Genomic DNA, 10,910 nt, shown 5'->3' on the forward strand with positions numbered 1-10,910 from the left:
CTTTTGAGATCCTGCTTGCGAAGACAACTTTCGTCGCCTCAAAACAATGGTTCAGGAATCAAGGTTGCTCACCCATCCTAACTTTGACCAACCGTTTACGTTGCAAAAAAATGCCTCTAACCATGGGTTAGGAGCCATCCTCCTGCAAACCGATTGCCATGGGCAAGAGAAGGCGGTCGCCTTCATTACCTGAACTCTCACGCCGGTTGAACAGAACTACTCAACCACTGAGAAGGAACTACTTGCAATCGTCTAGTCTTTCCAGCGTCTTCACCCATACCTTCATGGCGGGCAGGTTACGGTTAAGACTAACCACCAACCCTTACTTTCTCTTATTCATCGACCTCACCCCCGGGCCGCTTGTTGCAATGGACGTTGGCACTTCAAGATTATTAGTTTACCCTCTCCTATCAAAAAGGTGGAACCAATTTGGTCACTGATAGTCTCTCTCGCGCCGATTTCAAAGCTGTCCAATTTCTACCCGCGACGTCTGACCTTCCACTTCCACTACCACAACTCGCTACACTTCAGTAACATGACCCCGCCATCCGAGAGATAACCCATCAGTTGCGCTCCCTCCAACCATTTCCCTCACAACGATGGTTCATGCTCTGCGATAACTTGGTGTTCTTCATTCAGGTGCATCACGAGCCGCGTCTCTACACCCCTCAAGCCCTACAACAGACGTATCTATCACGATCACCCATTGTCGGGTCATCTGGGTTTCCACAAGGTTCTTGAAAAATTACGTCTCAAGTATTATTGGCCCAACATGTGACACTCTGTCTCTACCTACATCAACCAATGTGCTTTGTGTCAACACATCAAACCCGCGAGCAAGTCTGCCGAAACGCTCCAACCCATCACTGTCACATCGCCTTTCGAGCTCGTCGGATGGGATTTCATGGGACCTTTTCCCGAAACCCCCAATGGCAACAAGTATATCCTGGTCATAACAGAATACCTCACCAGATGGGCTGAAACTGTTGTCATCCCTAACGTCATTGCACCAACAATCGCATCCCAACTTTTGCACAAGGTAATTTTTCAGCGTGGTTGCCCTGTCCAACTCTTATCTGATCAGGGCCGCCAGTTCCATGGGGACGTCCTCAACGCGGTTGCAACTCAACTAGGTGTCTAGCTAGTGTTTACATCCCTGTACCATCCGCAAACAAACGACCTCACCGAACGCCTCAACAAGACCCTCAAGTAGGAGATTGCCATTTACATCGATCCATGACACAAAACCTGGGATCAAATCTTGCCTTTCGTCACCCATGCCTACAATACATCCGTTCAAGCATCAACACGGATCAGCCCTTTTCGAGCACTCTATGGGCGTGACCCTCGGCTCCCACCAGAATCGTCCATTGACGTCCATTCCAAACCCACCAACATGGATGGTGCCACTTGGGGGCTCTATCTCCAACAACTGCTACCTCTCCTTTGACAAGCAAGCTCTCGAAACCTACAAGTCGCACAACAACGCCAAAAGCGACACTACGACGTGGGTCGAATTACCCCGACTTATGATGATGGAACCAAAGTCCTTGTTTACTTCCTGGTCCGGCGACGAGGTCTCAGCGAATCACTCATGCACCGATGGATCGACCCATTCACCGTGGTTTGTGCAATCAAATCCACGACTTACTTGCTCTGACGCGATTCCAATGGTCGATTCACCTCCGCCCATGTTGCCCGCATCAAGTGTTATGCTACCCCAAGCCCATCTTCTAGCGCTCCTCCTTTCCCCATGTCGTAAAACTCCTTGTTTCTCTCAGGGGGGAAATGTGGTGTCCCTTGGATACAAGTTCATGCATTCATGTTGGGTGTGCATGTGTTCCTTTGTGCCCCTTTTAGCATACCCTTGTTTAGCATGCATGCCTTCATGCTATGGTGTACATGTGTTCCGTTGAGCCACCCTTTTAGCATACCCTTGTTAGGACGCATGTAGATAAGTAAAGCTAACCCAAATGGGTACCTTTGTATGACTAAATTGAATAGGAAGTAAGAAGCTAAGCAAGCTGGTTTGGATTCCATTTATGTGCATTTCACAGTATCGCGAAAATTTCTTTCATCTATTGGTACAATATCCATAATGTCAAGAACTACCTTTTTAGATCATGCTCATGTTATCATTCCATATTGAATGAACGTTATCATGACTTATCAATTCTGAAGATTTCAAAATTTTTGTTGTTAGACAATAGCTTTTGATTGCAACTTGGTGAATTATGGTCTCAAAAAAATGTTTTAGGGAACTCAATGGCAATGAAGGTAGCTAGTGCCTTATGGGAAATCTCAAAAAAAATTGGGCGTAAATCTAAGGAAAGGTTTTGTATGCTTCAACAATTGGAGAAGTGGTGTCATACTTCTCTAGTTTCCTTACAATGGTTACGTGAACGTTATCCACAATGTGTTTGGATAGCTAAGCAACTTGGGGTAACAAAGCGAGAACTTGTTATACTTCTAGAAATGCGACCAGAATTCCATTATCATCGCATGGCATCTATGTAAGGAATAGACCCTTCTATTCGCCTTCTCACTCAGCCACGACCGAGTAATCGCGAATCAATGGAGCAGAAAATAGGAACCACACGGAGAAACAAAACGCGAGTACACAAGGATTAACGTGGAAAACCCTATACGGGAAAAACCACGGGAGTGCGAGACTCCAAACCAAACTATGCACAGAGAAATATACAATGGCGAGCTGCAAGGCAACGACCTTGAGCTCGCTTTCTTCGCCACAGGCGGCGGTATTACACAGAGGCGTCGACCTCTTCCTCTCTCACGCTCTCTCTCTCTCTCACGGCTGCTCTCTCTTCACTCCTCTAAAGTGGAAAAAACAGAAAAATGAGAAGCAACATTAAAACTGTTTGCCCTAAGTCATATTTATACACATATGACTTTGGGGCTATTTACAACTGTGGCCTCAGGGGCCCATAGCGAACATATTCACGGATATGTCCCTGCATCCGGATCGCTCTCCGGGTACATTCGTCATCCGGCACCGAAGCCGGGGTCTTCGTCATCCGGATCCGAAACCGAAACCGGGCTTGTCGGCATTCATCTCCGACATCCGACCATCCCATTCGAAGGGACCGTAATCCCAACAAACTCCCCCTTCACTTCGGCATGGGATGTCTTTCCAATCCGATCCTCTTCCGGCATGCTTCGAGCTTGTCGGGTGTGAGCACCTTGGTCAGCATATCCGACCCGTTCTCGTCCGTGTGGATCTTTGTCAGCACGAACTCCTTGTCTTCTATCCTTTCCCGGATCCAGTGATATCTTCGCTGGATGTGCTTCGTCCGGGAGTGATAGGCCGCGTTCTTCGCAAGGTGGATTGCACTCTGACTGTCGCAGTAGAGTCGGTACTCCTCCTGTCGGATACCGAGCTCTCTAATGAAGTCCTTCATCCATATTATTTCCTTGCCGGCTTCAACAGCTGCCATGTACTCCGCCTCCGTGGTTGACAACGCAACCGTCTTCTGCAGCCTCGACTGCCACGAAACGGCTCCCCCTGCATACGTCATCACATACCCTGATGTGGACCGGCTGGTATCTGCATCAGCCGACATATCCGAATCGGTGAAGCCGTCGAGTTCGGGCTTACCAGAGCCGAATCGGAGGCACACGTTTGCCGTGCCTTTCAGGTATCGGAGTATCCACTTGGCCGCGTTCCAATGCTCTTTGCCGGGATTGCTCATGTACCGGCTCACCACTCCGACTGCATATCCTATGTCCGGTCTCGTACACACCATGGCGTACATCAAGCTCCCGACGGCTGAGGCATACGGCACTTTCATCATATCCTCCTTTTCAGCCTTTGTCTTGGGACTTTGCTTGCTGGACAGCTTGCAGTTTGCCGGGAGAGTCGATCCGACCGGTCTTGCTTCCGACATGTTGAACCGGTGAAGCACCTTCGTCACGTACTTCTCCTGTGACAGCCACAACTGCTTCTTCTTCCGGTCCCGGATGATGTGCATCCCTAGTATTTGCCTCGCCGGACCCAGGTCCTTCATTGAGAAGGTTCGGTGAAGAGCCTTCTTCAGCATCCGTATCTTGACCTGGTCCCGTCCGACGATCAACATGTCGTCCACGTACAGGAGGAGTATTAGAAAGTCTCCTCCTTCGAACTTCTTCACAAACACGCAGTGGTCGGACTGCGTTTTGAGGTACCCTTCGTCGGTCATGAAGGAGTCGAACTTCCGGTACCATTGCCGGGGGGCCTGCTTCAGTCCGTAAAGGCTCTTCTTCAACCGGCATACCAGGTGCTCCTTCCCTTTCTTCTCGAATCCTTCCGGTTGCTGCATGTAGATCTCTTCATCGAGGTCACCGTGAAGGAATGCCGTCTTCACGTCCATCTGTTCTACCTCGAGGTCCATGCTTGCCGCTATGCTCAGCACCGTCCGGATGGAGGTCATCTTCACTACCGGGGCAAATATCTCGTCGAAGTCGACGCCCTTCTTCTGCTGAAACCCCTTCACCACGATCCTGGCTTTGTATCTCGGGGGTTTTCCGGCATCTCCCGGTTTCAGCTTGAACACCCACTTGTTTCGAAGTGCCCGCTTTCCTTTCGGCAACTCCACAAGTTCATATGTGTGGTTCTCATGCAGGGAATCCATCTCGTCCTGCATGGCACTCAACCACCTGCGGCTCTGGGTGTCATGCTTCGCTTCCTCAAAGCTCTCCGGCTCCCCCTCGTCGGTTAGCAACACGTGCTCTGGTTCCGGAAATCTCCAGGGGGCCCTTCTCTCTCTTTGAGGGTATCTCCGTTTCGGAGCTTCGGTAACCGGTTCTTCCGATTCTTCTTCTTCATCCGAATCCATTTCGGGATCGGGGCCGGTTCCGGTATCATTTCCATCTTCTTCGGCCGGTTCTGTTTCTTCACCGTCTTCGGCCGGATCTTCGAGTGTTAACCGGTCCCTTGCCGGTCGGGACTGCTCCTCGTAGAGTTTATCCTCACCGGTCGACTTGGAGCTCTTCATCTTCTTCTCCGACTCCCAGTCGGCGAGTGTCTTGTTCTCCATGAAGATGATATCACGACTCCTGAATATCTTCTTGTCGACCGGGTCCCATACTCGGTAGCCGAACTCGTCGTCGCCGTAACCGAGGAATATGCATGGCCGGGTCTTCGGATCTAGCTTTCCTCTCCGGTCCTTCGCCACGTGCACGTATGCGAGACACCCGAACACCTTCAGATGCCGGTAGGATACTTCCCTACCGGTCCACACTCTCTGCGGTGTGTCTCCGTCCAAAGGTACTGAGGGTGATCGGTTTATCACATATGTCGCCGTCGACATTGCCTCAGCCCAAAACCCCTTGGGTAATTTCGCATGCGCCAGCATACTCCGAACCCTCTCCATTATGGTCCGGTTCATCCTCTCGGCCAGCCCGTTCAGTTCCGGCGTCTTCGGCACAGTAAACTCGAGTCGGATTCCCTTCGAGCGACAGTACTCCTGGAACTGCCCCCGGTATTCCCCTCCGTTATCCGCTCGTATCGCTTTCAGCTTCTTGCCGGATTCCCTTTCCACTCTCGCGTGAAGTTCTTTGAAGACGCACAACACTTGGTCCTTTGTCTTCAACGGTGCCGTCCACAGCTTCCGGCTGTGGTCATCAATGAATGTCACGAAGTACTGGGCTCCGCCATGTGACTTCGTTTCTACTTGACACACATCAGTGTGCACCAACTCCAATGGTGCGCTACGTCTCGTCGGTGGCCTTGAATGGAAGGAGGTTCGGTTCTGCTTACCGGCCAGGCAATCGGTGCACTTCTCCAGGTGCACATGCTTCACTGGAATAAGGTTGTCTTCTGCAAGCCTCTTCATCCCCTTCTCACTCATGTGGCACAGTCTTTTGTGCCACAGCTCACCGGCAGTGTCGGCTGCCATATTCAGCTCTTCCGGACATAACCGGGCATTCATCAGGTACAGTGTGTTGTCTTTCCGGGCCCGAGCCACTATCAGGCTCCCCTTGCTGAACTTCATTACGCCGTTCCGGATGCTACCTGTGTAGCCTTCATCGTCTAGCCTCCCGGCCGAAATCAGGTTCAATCGAACCTCCGGAACGTGTCGGACATCCTTCAGCAGCATTTTGCATCCGGTCGGGGTTGTCAACCACACGTCTCCTATGCCGGCAATCCGGCACGTACCTTCATTTCCCATCCGAACACAGCCATGCTCGCCGGCTGTGTAGGATGAGAAGTATCTTCTCTCCGGGGTCAGGTGGAACGATGCTCCGGAATCGACCACCCAGGTCGTCTCATCGCCGGCAATGTTTAGTTCACCTTCTTCGGTGATGAGCATGATTTCTTCCTCACTTGCCGCGAGTGCCGTTGTTCCTTTCCGGTCCTGCCCTCGCCGATCCGAACCATTCCGGTCCGTGGCTCCTCGGTATGCACCGTTTCTCTCCGGTGACTTCTTTGAATCGGTGTTGTCGGTTCCATTGTCTTTTCGGTAATGCCGACAATTCTTTCGGAAGTGCCCCGGCTTCCCACAGTGGAAGCATGTGGGCCTTCCTCTTGACTGCGACCGGGTCCCCGACTTCTCCCGTCTTTGCGGACTCCGGTTCCATTGTCTTCCCCGATCCGATTCGGTAAACAACATCTTCGGGTCGGAGGCCGGTTCTTTATCTCTCCGACGCGCTTCTTCATTCAAAATACTTGTCTTTACCGTTTGTAAGGACAAGTTATCTTCAGTGCAGGAGGTGCTGAGAGTCACCACCAAGTTCTCCCAGCTTTCTGGCAATGTACACATCAGGATGATGGCTTGCATTGCATCCTCCAACGAGAACTTAATCGCCGCAAGCTGGTTCACGAATCCCATGAACGTGCTTACGTGTTCAACCATACTCTCGCCGTCCCGATACTTGAGGTTCACTATCTTCCTCATCAGGGAGGTCCGGTTCAACGCATTCTTCCTCTCGTAGAGGCCCGACAGCTTCTTCCACATCTCATATGCGTTGGTGTCGTTCGCCACATGTTGTAGGACGCTTACATCGACATATTGTCGGATCGTCGCTACGGCTTTCCGGTTCAGGAGCTTCCACTCCGACTCAAGTACCCCCTTCGGTATTTCCGACCTGTCAATCGGTTCGTACAGGTCCCGAACAATCAGAAGATCCTCCATCTTGATCTTCCAGTCGGCGTAATTCTGTGCATTCAGCACCATCATCCCCGGCTGCCCGCTGCCGCCGCCTTCCATTTTCTGCAACAGTCGCTCTGATACCAGTTTGTAAGGAATAGACCCTTCTATTCGCCTTCTCACTCAGCCACGACCGAGTAATCGCGAATCAATGGAGCAGAAAATAGGAACCACACGGAGAAACAAAACGCGAGTACACAAGGATTAACGTGGAAAACCCTATACGGGAAAAACCACGGGAGTGCGAGACTCCAAACCAAACTATGCACAGAGAAATATACAATGGCGAGCTGCAAGGCAACGACCTTGAGCTCGCTTTCTTCGCCACAGGCGGCGGTATTACACAGAGGCGTCGACCTCTTCCTCTCTCACGCTCTCTCTCTCTCTCACGGCTGCTCTCTCTTCACTCCTCTAAAGTGGAAAAAACAGAAAAATGAGAAGCAACATTAAAACTGTTTGCCCTAAGTCATATTTATACACATATGACTTTGGGGCTATTTACAACTGTGGCCTCAGGGGCCCATAGCGAACATATTCACGGATATGTCCCTGCATCCGGATCGCTCTCCGGGTACATTCGTCATCCGGCACCGAAGCCGGGGTCTTCGTCATCCGGATCCGAAACCGAAACCGGGCTTGTCGGCATTCATCTCCGACATCCGACCATCCCATTCGAAGGGACCGTAATCCCAACAATCTAAGTGAACCCAAATGGGAGATAAAGGAACAACATAATTTTTCATGTTACGAGAACCCATCATAATGTTGTATCAATCGAACAACTACAACATGAGAATGGTACCATCATGTCAGACCCACATGTCATGAGAGCGATAGTCATGCACTACTATTCCAATTTACTATCATTGAAGACCTTTTTCACTAAAGATTTAACATTTCAATCCCATGTTTGGAATATGTTGGAACAAAAAATAACATCATACATGAATGCTCAACTTCAAGAAGTATTTTCTTATGACAAAATGAGTGAAGCACGTCAAGCTTTGCTTAAACATAGATGCCCATGTATGGATGGTTTAACCCCAACATTCTTCCTTATTGGGACTTGTTCAAGGGAGATTTATGTACAACCTTCCAATGAATTCTTTCTAGTGATGGTTGTATGCCTCAACATTTAAAGAAAGACTAATTTACCTTATGCCTAAGTCAGAGGCTCCCTTCACTTGACATCAAGAAATGGTGCCCTATTACAATACTCAACACGGTTAATAAAATCTTGGCTAAAGCAATTGGTATATGCTTTCGAACTATATTGCATATAGTTATCCACTCAGTCCAAACAAGTTTCATTCAAGAATGAAGTACATCGAATAATGGGATTTGTTACACTAGCATCCAGATCTAAATAAAAGTTGGCAATTGGTATGCTAGATTTTTAGAAAGCTTATGACCTTGCTATTTGGGACTTTTTGCAAGGTGCATTAGCTAGGTCAAGAATGGATTATTACAAGCATTTCCTCCTTGTATAGCTCAACTCAAAGCCAAGTTTTATTGGCTAGAAATTATAACTCTCTTTTTATTATTACACAGTCAATTAGACAAGGTTGCCTTTGGCTCCTTTCTTATTTCTGTTTTTTGCTTAGGTAATGATTTTCTTTTTGAATGCTAGTAACATTGGTTTACATGGACGACATATCCCATTCTCAAATGCAAAATTAAGGGAAGCTGAATTTGCAGATAAAACCGCCTTATATTTACATGGTGATTTGGATAACCTCCATAAAACTGAAATGGCCCTAGGTACATTCTATAAGGCTTCTGGGGTATTGTTAATTGGAACAAATACATGGCATTTTGGGTTGGGGATGAAGACCCTACATTATGGAATCTGCATCCACAAATTTGTTGGATCCTACGAGTTACCCCAGTTCAGTATATAGGATGTACAATAGGTATTGATTCATCAACAAAAATCAAGTGGCACCTGCACCCCTCTTACTAACATTAAGGAAAAAGTTATTATTATGGAGTTCAGCCAAGTTGTCTTTTGTAGGATGCATCATAGTTGCCAACCAAGTATTATTGTCAACAACATGGTATGTTTTGTCTTGTTGGATCTTTTTCCAAGTCACGCATCTAGTTTGCTTCATAATTGCCAACCAACCTTGTGTCCTTCATTCAACAAAAGTTTCACCCACACCCTTCTCTATGAAAGAAGGCCAAAGCTCTGTATTTTGAACCAAAGATTCCCTAGTTGGACGATTATTTGAATACAAAGGTCTTGTGGCTCCATTTGGCTTTCAACAAGTTCAAGTCTCTAGAAGGCGGCAATACATAGATTGATTCGAAATTTCTAGTGGTCTAAAAAAGTTGAGGGTCATGCTTGGTCTAAAGTTAAATATGGTCATTACCTTACCTCGTTCTGAAGGAGGACTAGGTATTATTGGTCTAGTAGACTAGTTTAGAGCATTGTTAACTAAATTGATTATTAGAGTATTTACTCCTGGCTAGAGTAATTATTGGTCGATCATTGTTTGGAATGCTTTCCTTGCTTAGGTGCTCCCTAGTCGATCGATGTAAACGGGATATTTAGGGGAAAATCGGAATACCTTCATCTTATGGATGGGATGACAAATTTATTTGAGCTATTTTTCCAGCATGGAAACAAGTTCTTACGTAGCTTGTTCCACAATAAACCCAAACCTACTCTTTATGATGAGTATTTAAGACAAATGTTATTATGTGAAAAGAATGGCGTGCGGAAGCAATATAGGAAACCGAACAATAGAAAACGCAGGTTTAATGGAAAGCTTAAGTTTGCATAGTACGCACGGGAGAGACAGAGAGAGAGTAAAAACCATAAGTATGTTCAAAAAATAATACTCGATCTGTACATACATCGTGCTCAGTGAGCACCTTTTATACAAGCCCTAACAATCGTGCTCAGTGACACAAGTACTGACAGTACTTGATTGCTCATAAATGAGCCTCGACACTCACTCCCAAAATTATTCTTTTACGAGGAATATCTCTCTAACGGCCTTTCGGTTTATGCACCGATACTATTAGAGATTAGGTACTAAAGTAAGCATAAAATAAGGATATATCAATGATAGATCTAGAAAGAATAGAGAGAAAAGAGAGAAAGAAGGGTGCCGATCCACCCGACCACCCCCGAGCGAAGGGATCGAGACGGACTCGAGCCTCGATCGGCGTCCCATACCACCGCCTTGGCGTCGAGTCGTACCTGGACGATAGCGCGCTTGCTACAAGAGTCGTTCCACTCACGGACAGAGTCTCGACGTAGTCAATGCATGCCCCAATGAGGGTAGCTAGGCCTCTTATTTATAGTAATTCTCAAGGCCCCCAGCCATGTTCACACTTGGCCTCATGGGTTGTCTCAATCCCGAGGATTAAAAGTAATCCTCCCCTTCTTTAGACTCTTTGTTTAACCCTCACACTTATCCACGTGTATAGAATACTACGACAATTCTCACCACGGGATATTATATGGTCATGCCCGTAACAGATACGGCCTCTCATTACGCACCGGTTTGCGTACCGGTTTACGTACCGGTTTACGCATCCGTTTTACGCACTGGTCCGGCCTAACCGATCGGTCCCAACCGATCCGGTCCCCGGCTTGCTCAACCAATCCAACCGATGTTGAGCTTGTCTCTCAACACTCCCCCTCAAGCTCAACTTGAGGCTCTTCGGGATCTTCCGGATCACCGCTCATGTTCCTCCTGGCTCCACGCTTCGCTCGCCCTCCTCGGCTTGTTCGACTCCACGCGCTTCGACCCT

This window comes from Azolla caroliniana, unplaced genomic scaffold, assembly GCF_043228905.1.
Source record: "Azolla caroliniana isolate FFs.n. ecotype wild unplaced genomic scaffold, voAzoCaro1.0.p SCAF_4, whole genome shotgun sequence".
Lineage (NCBI taxonomy): Eukaryota > Viridiplantae > Streptophyta > Polypodiopsida > Salviniales > Salviniaceae > Azolla > Azolla caroliniana.